Here is a 12842-nt window from a genome sequence, read left to right as displayed (position 1 = left end):
AAATAAATAAATAAATAAATAAAAATATCTTCTCTTTTTCCTGTAGATTTGCAAAAGTGTCTAGTTTCAAATTTGGGAGTTTTTTCCTAGGTCATATTTTTATTGATTTCTAGGTTAATACCATTGTGATCAGAGAATATACTTTATATTATTTTAATATTCTACATTTTTGAGACTTTTGTTTTATGGCCCAGAATATGGTCCACTTTGGTGAACATACTATGTGTTCCCGAAAGGAATGGTATTCTTTGGTTATTACATATAGTGTTCTATAAATATCAGGTAGGTCCAGGTGGTTGATAAAGTTGTTCAGATATTCCATGACTTTACTAAAAAAACTTATAGGGTGGGAGAGTCCAGTCTATTAGTTGTTGAGAAAGAAATATTAAGATCCTTGAGTATAATCGGAATTTTTCTATTCGTCCTTTGAATTCTTCAATTTTTGCTTCGTGTATTTGGAAGCTATTATTATTGTTATTTGCACACCCATTTATGAGTGTTTTGTACTCTTGCTAAACTGTTCTTCTTGTCATTATTAAATACCTTTATTTCTAGGAATGTTCTCTGTCTTGAAATTATTTTATTAGTCTTAAATCAACAAGAAGCAATATAAAGTGACAGTAGAGGTCACTTAAGTGTTGACTGGCAAATAATAGGCATTCAGTGAATACTTCTTGAATATTGACTTTCTCCAGCTTTAGTTTTTCTCAAGTTTACTTTTAACTATTCATGGTCTTTCATGGTTCCATACATATTTTAAGATTATTTCTTTCTGTGAAAAAATGTCATTGGAAAATCGGTAAGGATTGCATTGAATCCTAGATTAGATTACTTTTTGTAATATGGACATTTTCACAATATCAATTCTTCCAATCCATGAGCATGGGATATCTTTCCATTTATTTGTGTCTTTGGTTTCTTTCATTAATGTCTTATGGTATTCAGTAGACAGGTCTTTTACCTCCTTGGTTAAATTTGTTCCTAGGTATTTTACTCTTTTTGATGTAATTGTAAACAGGATGGTTTCCTTAATTTCTCTTTCTGATAGTTTATTATTAGTGTATAGAGATACAAAAGGTTTTTGTGTATTGATTTTGTATCCTACAACTTTATAAAATTCATTTTATTGGTTGTAACAGTTCTTGGTACAGTCTTTAAGGTTCTCTGTATATAATGTTATGTCATCTGCAAATAGTGACAGGTTTACATCTTCCTTTCTGATTTGGATGGCTTTTATATCTTTTTCTTGTTCAATTGCTCTGGCTAGGACTTACAATACTCTGCTGGAAAAGTGTTATTAAAAATACATTCTTGTTTTGTACTGATCTTAGAGGAAACACTTCCATTTTTTTTGTCACTGAATTGTTAACTGTGGGCTTGTCATATATGGCCTTTATTATTTTGAGGTACGTTCCATCTATGCCTGCCTAGTTGAGAGTTTTTATCATAAATGGATGTTTAATTTTGTCAAATGCTTTTTCTGCCTCTATTGAGATGATCATATGATTTTTATCCTTCATTTTGTTAGTGTGATGTGTTGACTAATTTTGCAAATGTTGATGCATCCTTGCATCATTAGAATAAATCCCAATCGGGTATGATCAGGGATATGATCCTTTTAATGTATTGTTGAAATCAGTTTGCTAATATTTTCTTGAGTATTTTAATGTCTATATTCATCAGGGATATTGGCCTGTAATTATTTTTTCTTGTGGCTATTTTTTTTTTTTCTGGTTTTGTTATCATAAAATGAGTTTGGAAGAGTTCCCACTCTTCTGGGGTTTTTTTTGTTTGTTTTACGTTTTGTTTTTTTTGAAGAATTTGAGAAGAATTGCTGTTAATTCTTTAAATGTTTGGTAGAATTCACCAGTGAAACCATCTTGTCCTGGGCTTTTCCTTTTGGGGAGGGTTTTGATTACTGATTCAATCTCCTTACCAATATTTTAGATTTTCTATTTCTTCATGATTCAAACTTGGTAGTTTGTATGTTTATAGAAATTTATCGTTTTCTTCTGGATTGTCTAATTTTTTGGCATATAATTGTGCCCAGTATTTCTGTGGTATCAGTTGTAACATCTCTTTTATTTCTGATTTTATTTGAATCCTCTCCTTTCTTTCTTGGAGAGTCTAGCTATTGTTTGTCAATTTTGTTTATCTTTTCAAAAAAACCGCTCTTAGTTTCATTGATTTTTTTTTTCTATTGTCTTTTTAGTTTCTGTTTCATTTATTTCTGCTCTAATCTTTGGTATCCTCCTTCTACTAACTTTGGACTTCATTTGTCCTTTTTCTAGTTCCTTGAGGTGTAAAGTTAGATTGTTTATTTGAGACTTTTCTTGTTTTTTTAAGGTAGGCATTTATCGCTATGAACTTCCCTCTTAGATTGATCTTGACATTTTAAAGAGAAATAAAGTAAACACTGAAGTAGCCCCTGTGATTTTCTTTACCGGCCATCTGCTGAAACATTATATCTTGAGAAGAGCTGATGATATATATACTCGGCAGGTCAGTAGTAACTCACTAACTCATAGCCAGGGAAAATACCAGAATGGCTTGGGACCTCAAGAAGCTTTTATTTGAATCTTTAAAACCTAAGAAACTTTTGTTTTCTTTTCTTTCTGTTCAATTGGTTGTTAATCTTTTTAGCTTTGGAATAGCACTTTGCTGCTTAGACTAGAAGAGAGCTAGGATTCTTTGCTGCCAGGAAGTATTTCTTTCACATTCGTAGTTCTGTTATATAAAGGGTACGTGTGTAATTTTGTTAAGGCACTTGTGCTGGATTGTGTTTAGTAGTTGGGAGTGAGATTACTTTTTGGTATGTGGTTTTGCTGCATTTCCTGTGGGGATAGTAATATTTTCTTGCAACAGTGGATGTTTTCTACTTTCTGCTTTCCTCTTTCCCCCCAAACATAAGAGTCCTGATGAACAGAGCAGAGAAACAAGCATTGTGCACCAGCATTCTCACCAGCCTCACCAGATCCCGAACTTACTCAACTAAGAGAGGTGCCAGTCATCTGTACCTCTTCAGCCTTATCTCACAGCAAGGAGTGAGACAGAGAAAAAATTGGTTACAAAAATAATTATTCCTCTGTGAACGAAGGTCTCATGCACATCATTCCTCCTTGATGTGTTTTGGGCTTTCCGGAATAACTGCGGAACAGAGTTGATCTGTTTACGTGATTGGACAGAGCTTTTAGCACAACCTTTCAACTGCCAAAGTTGTTTTTCTCTGACAGACTTACTATTAGGATCAACTGTCATTTTTCTGGCCCTAATGCACTGAGATATTAAATTCCTCAAAGTTCAAATATGTCTGTTTTTCTGTTTCACATGAACTATCCAAGAAGAATGTAGACAGCTGTTTGATACAATTAAAAAAGCATTGAATGAAGGTCAGAGATTTCAAGTAATTCATTAACATCTTAGAACCTCAGTTGAATTATTCATCTCTAAAACGAATGTGATGATAACTATCCTATTTCTCTTAAGGCAGTATAATGAATGTGAATGTTGTTTGTGAATCCGTAATTTGCCATACAGTTAAGTGTTATTTGGTGACATACACACAACCAGAACTCACTTCTCTATAGCTTCTGCATGGTACTTGAAGTATAATACAGGCAGTCTTCGTTTTTAGTTTTAGAACATTTTTAATGGATACATCAAAGGAATGCTGATGGGAGCAGGAAGTAATTGTTTGAAACCAAATCTCTGTATTTTTAACACCAACTTTCTGTATTTTTAAGGTTAGTCACTTTTCCTAAAAATCAACATTTTCTGAAGCCTACATGCTTTGTGAAAGCTTGCAGATACTCTCAGAATTCTAGGACCTTTGCTGTAGGCTACAGTTTTTGCCAAATTCAAACTACAGCTATGTTATATGCTTTGTGGACTATAATAGGTGATATAGTAAGATAAAGTAGTGCATGCTAGTGAGATTTGAAAGCTCTATCAACATTATCATAGAAATAGAATACTGCTTTTATTTCCTAATGATAATCATGCCCCAATTTTTTTCACCATGTTTTATCTACCTTTATAATTCTAAATTCAACTTACCATTCTTTTTTCCTTCATAATTTAGGATGGTCTGTGGCCAGATTTTATCTTTAACTTTTTTCTTTTTCTTTCCTTTTTTTTTTTTAAGTATAATTTCCATTTTATTTTTTTCCAGTGGATAGCTTTTCTTCAGACTTAAAAACTCAGCTCCTTACATTGGCTTTGGCAGAGATGATAGGGCAGCACCTGCAGGTCTAAATCAGGATGGGGGTGTTTGGTCCTTCCAGGCTTCACGAAAATCATTCCTGACTACCTTGCTGTGAATGGCAGTAATGTAATTCCTGCAGTAATGTAATTTCACTTACAGCTTGAGAAGCATGAAGGTGTCAAAGACCCTTGCTTCAGAAATGTGCTGATGGCTGCATCCTCTACTGTATTTCAAACAGTGAACGTCTTAATGGCCTACTCCTTGGGTACACATCAGGCACAGTTGATGCAATGAATAATCTGCACATGGCTAGCAGCACTTTTCTTCATGGTAATCGTTCCTTCTTTTCTTGGTCATATTGGAAGCAAGCACCCAAGGGCTCCACTTTTTCTTAAAAAAAATTTTTTTTTCTGCTGTAGAGATATTATTATAAGTGTTGGGATTCCTTCAAGATGGCTTCCTGTGCCCTCCTAATAGCCCAGTAGGACATTTAGGCCCCCAGGAGCCACAACACACTGGTACTCCAGGTGAATTTACATATCTTATTCCCACCTAGGATTTCTCTGATAACTGGTCAGAAATAACTGATAACTGGCCTAGAAATATCTCAAACCCCCTTTCACTACTTTTTTTTTCTTAAAGCCTAGACAGAGTCTTCCAGAACTGGATTACCATCAAGATAGAGTCATACCCAGTTCCATTTTCCCCTTCCACAAGCAGGAAAGGAGTAGGCCTTACTGTAGCTCTTAGATTTATATATACTCTTCTTTCTACCTGTCAGAATGCACACATACTGCATAAATGACTCTGTGAGGACTTCCTTTGTGTGAAACCTAGGTGTCTTGATGCATATCTGAGCTTTTACATGAGGAAGGCAGATTGAAAAGAGGAGGATTTGTAGTCAACGCTAACCACTTAGCTTGGAAAATAGAAAAGAAAAAGAATTACCCATAATCCCACCACCCTGATGCAATCTCAGTGAATATTTTGTTGTCTCACAGTCCACTGTTACTGTCTTTCTGATATGCGCTCTTGTCATAGTTGTGATACATGCACATTAGTGCACTTACAAGCTTCTACTTTCTTAAAAATGTAGTATTACCTCCCACCTATAAAACTGACAAAATATATTTTCTTTTGTGTCCTTTATAAGGCCATTGTATTCTTTTTATGGCCTTTTAGCTTGGTGGTAAATAGCATGTTTTGTCTTTAGACCTAATTTAAATGTCGCTCGGTAGCTGTGTAATTTCCCACAAATCACTTAACCTCTTCTCTCAGTGTCAGGTTCCTCATTCATTAAATGGCAATAATAAAACTGCAGCAAAGGCTATTGTGCAGATTAAATATAATCAGGTATTTAGTGCACTTAGCCCTTTGCCTGGCACATAGGAGGTGCTCAATAAGTGTTAGTAGCAATGACATTTATAGTGGTTGTGATACGACCCTAGAATATTTATGAGACCCACTGATGCTACTGTTTATTTTATAGATTTCTTCTCTCTCCTAACATTACTTTAATTGCACAAGTAACCCACAATCCTAGTAATTAATTTTTCCTGCAGCAAAAGAAATTAATCTTTGGTGAATCTCTAATTGAATTGTTCAAGTTCACCGGTACTGCCTGAGCAACAACATAGGTACCTCTCCAAGGCCTCCAGGCATGGGAGGTTAGCCACACGTGTTGTCAGACCTAATTACCTTTCAGAAGCACCCCATGGTGGCAGATGACTTTTTCTTCTGGAGTTTTCTGACCTGAGGGTGATTTTCAGGCAATAGTAAGAAGCAGAAGCCACCACCTCTACACTATGGTTCTAAAGTAATTCTGTACAGGCTTGCTGATTACATGAGCACAATGGAGGCAGAGACCTCTTAGACTACATGAGAAAGTGGTAAATAATTTGGGGGAGAGATCTTTCTCTTAAGTATTCTTAAGACATCATTTATACAGGTACATCCTACATTTTTGTAGTTTCTGCTGAATAATGTAAGGTGACATTGTCCTGTGACTCACATAATTTATCTCTCAGACTCAAAATTACAGTGTTTTGTTTTTTTTTTTAAAGATTTTATTTATTTATTTGACAGAGAAAGACACAGCGAGAGAGGGAACACAAGCAGGGGGAGTGGGAGAGGGAGAAGCAGACTCCCTGCCGAGCAGGAAGCCCGATGCAGGACTCGATCCAGGGACTCCAGGATCATGACCTGAGCCGAAGGCAGTCGCTTAACCAACTGAGCCACCCAGGCGCCCAATTACAGTGTTTTAAATGTCTCTGGAACATGTGCTCTCAGATTCATTGGTCCTTATCTTAATGATTATGAGCCTTTGACTAATGAGGAAAAGCTATCTTTTTCCTCTTTGCGGTGTAATTTGTGATTGAGACATTCTTCCTGGACAATAAAAATATCCTTGCGCTTTAGGGGCACCTGGGTGGCTCAGTTAAGTAGTGAACTCTTGATTTTGGCTCAGGTTATGATCCCCAGGGTCCTGGGGTCGAGCCTCATGTGGGGCTCCCCGTTCAGCAGGGAATCTGCTTGAGGATTCCCTCTCCCTTGGCCCCTCCCCCCACTAGTTCACACTCTCTCTCTCAAATAAATAAATCTTTAAAATATCCTTGCACTTTGTGCAAAATAAAATTCTTCACACCTTACTTGATTTTCACAGTCATCTGAAAATGTGGGGGCCCTGCAGAATTCAATATATATTTATTGAATGAAAAAGCTGGTGAGTTTTTACCCTAACGGAAAGTTAACATTTTTTTTTTTTAAAGTAGGCTCCACGCCCAATGTGGGACTTGAACTCATGACCCCATGACCCCAAGATCAAGAGTTACATGCTGGGGGCGCCTGGGTGGCTCAGATGGTTAAGCGTCTGCCTTCGGCTCAGGTCATGATCCTAGGGTCCTGGATCGAGTCCTGCATCGGGCTCCCTGCTGGGTGGGGAGCCTGCTTCTCCCTCTGCCTCTGCCTCTCTCTCTCTCTGACTCTCATGAATAAATAAATAAAGCATTTTTAAAAATTAAATTAAATTAAATTAAATTAAAAAAAAAAAAAAGAGTTACATGCTGTACTGACTGAGCCAGCCAGGCACCCCAGAAAGTTGCATGTATTTTATTTAAGGTTTTATGCATTAGTAGTAGATATTTTTAATCTTTTAATTTCCTCTGTACCTTAACAAGTTATTTATCCTATAATTTGATATCATTCATGTGTATCAATTTTCCTAAACTGGTCTTAGCTCCAGTCAATATCTAGTGCATCTTCTAGAATATATCATTAAGTTCACCCCCCACACCTACCAGTTAATATATGATAGGACCCCCTTTTAATAGTTTTGGAAGACAAGCCTAGCAGTTGCCTATTATATCATATTTTTATTTTATAGAGTTATGTTTTGGAGGATATGATTTGAATCACATTTTATCTGAACTATTAAACAACAATCTTGTTACAATAGGGTTCTGCAGTATTCCTTTCATTATCTTGTCCTCAGCTCTCACTAATTTGTTATTTTCTATACATTCTGTCTGTCTTTAAGATTACTATCTGTTTTGGGTTAAAGGAATATTTTCTTGGATACAAAAATGCATCATCAACCAAAACAAAAGAGTTATTCTCCATTGATGTGTCTTCCTCCTCCTTCCTGATCCGAGGATGATGAGGCTAAAGTTTCCAGCTGGATCTGGCAGTCAGCATTTCTGGGATAAATTAAATGAGCACACTTGATTGAGGTGTAGCTGGACTGTATCACTGTCTTCCTATTATCCTGGGAGATCAAAGCAGAGCACAAAATGGGGCTTAGTCTCTAAAATATTTGAAACAGATGGCTGGTTCTTTTTGGTGAAAATTCAGGTTTTAAGGCAGACCACTTGTTAGCAAGACTTCATTTCTTTTCATTGAAAGAATAGTCAACACTGAACACTGAACATATACCACTCTTTCTTCCTCAATTTCAAGACTAGAATCACAAACTTTTTGCATGAGGAGGGATTTGGCCTAGAAAGCGCTTGGACTATCTGGGTTCCTTTTTATGTAAATATAAAATAAGTTATTCAAATTTTGCTTTTGACATTTTGGGTATTAAATGAAAACGTCTTAAACATTTAAATTTTCATAGTCATTTTGTTGATGGGTCACTATTTAAAATCTAGCACTCAAATGGTTGTATCGTCCAGAAATTGAACGAGGATGTTTATCCCTCACTTCATGTTTTAACAAACTGAAAAGCCCATTTACAATTCTTTATCATTGACATCTGGGTCCTAAGTTCACATAGAATAATTCCATAAGTGTGGTTTGAGATTTTTATTGTTTGGTTTAAAACGGACTGAAATGAGAAAATTAACTAAAAAATATTTATTGGGAGACTACTCCCAATCCATATACTGCACTAGGTATATGGATTAAAGTATATGTTTCAACACTGTAAAACAACTAGTAAGGCACATATTCTCCAACAGCGAAAATTATACAAGGCACAATAGGAGAACCCAGGCCTCCACAAGAGACTCAAGGTCTCACAGAGAAGGTGATGCTTGAACTGCCTCTTAAAGGAGCCGCAGGCATTTGCCAGGCACATGTAATTTTAGACAAGGACATAGACGCATAAACAGCATAACAAATTTGGTGTACTCTTAGTAGTTTATGAGGGATAGTGCTTACGATGTATATTAATTATTTGTATGTAACCTATTACCCCCAAACTTGGCAGCATAAAAAAAAATAATAAGCCTTTGTTATCTCAGTGGTGGTGTCTGTGGGTCAGGAATTCAGGAACCACTTAGCTGGTTAGAGTCTGTTATGGGGTTACAGTCAAGATGTCAGTTGAGACTGCAGTTATCCAAAAACTTGGCTGGGAATGGAGCATCCAGTTTCAAGATGGCTCATCCACAGTTCATGTTGGTTGTTGGTAAGAACCTTCAGTTCTTCGCCATACGGATCTCTCCACAAGGTGGCCAACTTCACCCGAAATAAGTGACTCAGGAGAAGAGAACAAGGATGAAGCCACAAGTGCCTTTTGTGACCTAGAATCAAAAGTTACATACCATCACTCTTACCATATTCTCTTCCTTAGCAGCGAGTCACTAAGACCATCCCACATTTAATGGTGCAGAGTATCTTGGGCTCTACTTTTTGAAGAGAAGCATGCCTTAGAATTCATGAACTTATTTTAAAACACTACAGAGTATCAGGGTAGGGGGGATGACAGACCATGAGGGTGACGCAGTCAACAGGTAGATCATGAAGACCTTAGTGTGCCACTGCAGTCTGTACAGGATGGACAACAAGGGGAGAATACTGGAAACAAGAAGGTCAGTTAAGATTCACTTCTTTATTTTGTCCTGGAGAGCAATGCTGAAGGCCTGAATGGATGCAATGGTGGAAGAGTTAGTAAAGTGGGAATATGTTCATTATCAAGAAACATTGGTTCTTCTAAGAAATGTCCTAAATTGTTTCCAATCTTCTTTGGTTTAGAAAATAGAGAACACAATCTGAAAGCCCTTTTACAGTTCAGAAAGTTAACGTGTCCACAGGAACTATTCAGATAAAAAGTAGTGAATAAAGCCTGCATGAGATATAATTGTTCAAGTTGAAAAGCATCAAGCTGTGATGCGCGGCCACCAGCTGAGCAACATAGCTCCTAACCATATTTACAGGTCAGGTTACCTCTCCAGGCCTTGAACTTTTCATTTAGAAAGTAGGGCAAGGAGAAGGGAAGTAGATGACCTACATGATCTCTAAGATTCCTCTCATCTCTTATGTTCTGTACTCAAAATGAGTACAGGATGCTGTTTTGATCCAATTAGTGTTTAATTTTTGACCTTGAGAATGTTTGACTCAATAAAAATATTTGACCTATTCACAAACATTTAGATCAGGATAGACCAGTGTCAGGGAATTTTCACTGAATATTTGCCGTAGCTGAAACTAAGTTAATTAGTTTAACTTATTTAACTTATTAAACTCTGTTTAATTTCTTTTTTTTCTTTGTTTAAAGATTAATTTATTTGAGAGAGAGCGTGTGTGCGTGTGAGCAGGGGGAGGGGCAGAGGGAGAGGGAAAGAGAGAATCTCAAGCAGACTCCCCGCTGAGCATGAAGCCCAATGCAGGGCTCGATCCCAGGACCCCGAGACCATGCCCTTAGCCAGAATCAAGAGCTGGCCTCTTTTTTTATTTTTTAAGATTTTATTTATTTATTTGACAGAGAGAGACACAAAGAGAGAGGGAGCACAAGCAGGGGGAGTGGGAGAGGGAGAAGCAGGCTCTCCACTGAGCAGGGAGCCCGATGCGGGACTCGATCCCAGGACTCTGGGATCATGACCCAAGCCAAAGGCAGACGCCTAACGACTGAGCCACCCAGGCACCCCCAAAAGCTGGCCTCTTAACCAACTGAGCCACCATACATATAATTGAAAATATCCAACTTTTTCAATATTCTTATTTTACTGAATCATTTTAGTATCAGTTTTTTTCCATATTTAAATTGTATTATGATTAGGGCACCTGGGTGGCTCAGATGGTTAAGTGTCTGCCTTCGGCTCAGGTCATGATCTCCAGGTCCTGGGATCGAGCCCCACGTCAGGCTCCCAGTTCAGCGGGGAGTCTGCTTCTCCCTCTCCCTCTGCCTTTCCCCCTGCTTGTGCTCTTTCTGTCTCTCTTTCAAATGAATAAATAAAATCTTTAAAAATAAATAAATAAATAAATTGTATAATGATTTTATCATTCAGAGCTTTGCCCATATTAAATTTTACTAATTATAACTTTCTGCAACTGTGAATTTTCTTTCTATGCCTATTGCCAAATTCAGTTATCTATTTTGCCAGTGTTTTGTTTTGATATTACTGTTGATGCAAATAATACTCATTGTGAATTGATTTTTCTATCATTTTATTTTTTTTTATCATGATAAGTGTATATTCTCTTTAATCCTCATCCTCTATTTCCCCCATCCCCCTACCCACCTCCCCTCTGGTAACCATCAGCGTGTTCTTTTTTTTTTTTTTTTAAAGATTTTATTTATTTATTTGACAGAGAGAGACACGGCGAGAGAGGGAACACAAGCAGAGGGAGTGGGAGTGTGAGAGGGAGAAGCAGGCTTCCCGCAGAGCGGGGAGCCCGATGCGGGGCTCGATCCCAGGACCCTGGGATCATGACCTGAGCCGAAGGCAGCCGCTTAACCGACTGAGCCACCCAGGCGCCCCGCCATCAGCGTGTTCTTTATAGTTAAGAGTCTGGCTTTTGGTTTGTCTTCTGACAGGAGTGAGGTGATACCTCGTTGTAGTTATGAATTGAATCTTTTAATGGTAATTATTATTTATTTCTTAACTAGTCTGTGAGAAAATTTTAAGAATTTCCTAATATTACAGTTACCCCATTGTCTGAAATTGATCTATCATAGGGATTGGCAAAATTTTTTGTAAAGGTTCATATAGTAAACATTTTGTACTTTATGAACCCTGTGCTCTGTCAGCACTATTCAGCTCTGCTGCTGCAGTATGAAAGCAACCATAGGCAATGTGTAAATAGTGAGCATGACTGTGACCTAATATAACTTTATTTAGGTGCTAAAATTTGATTTTTGTATAATTTCTACATGTCACCACATGTTCTTGTTTTCTCTTTTTCAACCATTTGAAAATGTAAAAACCATTCTTAGATGATGGATTATAGAAAAACAGGCAGTGGTGTTAAATTTGGTCCACGGAGTATAATTTACCAACCTCTGGTCTGTTGCTTATCCAGTTCTTCTTTGTTGTTCTCATCACTTCCCATGCTGTTATCTTGCCGTCCACAGTTGTTGGTGAAGCTAAGCACAGATGATAGGATTAAAATGTCCTCAGGGTCAGAATGTCAGCTAAAGTTATCAAGAATAACTTGTATTTTACATAGACTCAAATGCATTTTATAGATGATGAAACAGATTCTTGAAAATAATAATTCTTAATAATTATTGAAGGAGCTTACTATGTAGTAGACACCTGGGTTATTACAACCCCATAAAATTTACTAGCCCCAAAGTAACTTGTCCTAGGTCTCATAGCGAGAATGTTAAACCAGTCTCCAGAGCCCATGCTCTTAACTACTGCACAGTATTGCTCTGTAGTTCTTCACTTCCTCACAGAGTTACCCGTACAGTGCAAACATTTTATAGCAGATAATGTAAGTGATACAAATCTGTCTCCGGTGAGGGCAGCCTCTGAGTAAGAAAGCCTTTCTTCACTAGTCTTTGAAACTGGATGCCCCATAATTAACATGATTACCAGCCAAGGGCCTACATGCTCCGGCTACAGTATTTGAGTGAGTCATGTTTATGGCCACAGCCAGCCACATTGCCTTCCCTGGCACGAAAGAATGGAGGCTACTGTGTCTGCTCAGAATGTAGTGCTATAAGGCGTGACATGCCGCAGCAGCTTTTCCAGAGAAATATTCAAGTCGATAAGATTCTTACTAAAATCATAAGATACAGAGGACCACCTGCATTACTTTAATTCCATAGCTAACTAGCAAAAAAATTCAGTGAAGTAACTAATATGAGGGCAGATAAGGCAAGCAGCCAGGCAAACAACTGTGCTTTCCTATAAGGTACAAGTTGTAATTGCTCCAAGAGACACTGGGATGCAGGAGTTCCAGTTCAGAGGAG

The 12842-nt window shown here is 37.4% G+C and overlaps 1 protein-coding gene and 1 pseudogene across 3 annotated transcripts in view; one reads left to right on the top strand and one right to left on the bottom strand.

The window, feature by feature from the left end:
• LOC145721704 (ELKS/Rab6-interacting/CAST family member 1-like) overlaps positions 1-12842 on the top strand; it is an 88812-nt gene that overhangs the window by 18371 nt on the left and 57599 nt on the right. The gene's annotated exons all lie outside the window — the stretch shown is intronic.
• LOC115941865 (small ribosomal subunit protein eS26 pseudogene) lies at positions 4208-4561 on the bottom strand (annotated as a pseudogene).

The sequence above is a fragment of the Leptonychotes weddellii genome, chromosome 5 (assembly GCF_054177405.1).
Source record: "Leptonychotes weddellii isolate Sample4059 chromosome 5, ASM5417740v2, whole genome shotgun sequence".
Taxonomy (NCBI): Eukaryota; Metazoa; Chordata; class Mammalia; order Carnivora; family Phocidae; genus Leptonychotes; species Leptonychotes weddellii.
This window is presented reverse-complemented; position numbering and strand designations above follow the sequence as displayed.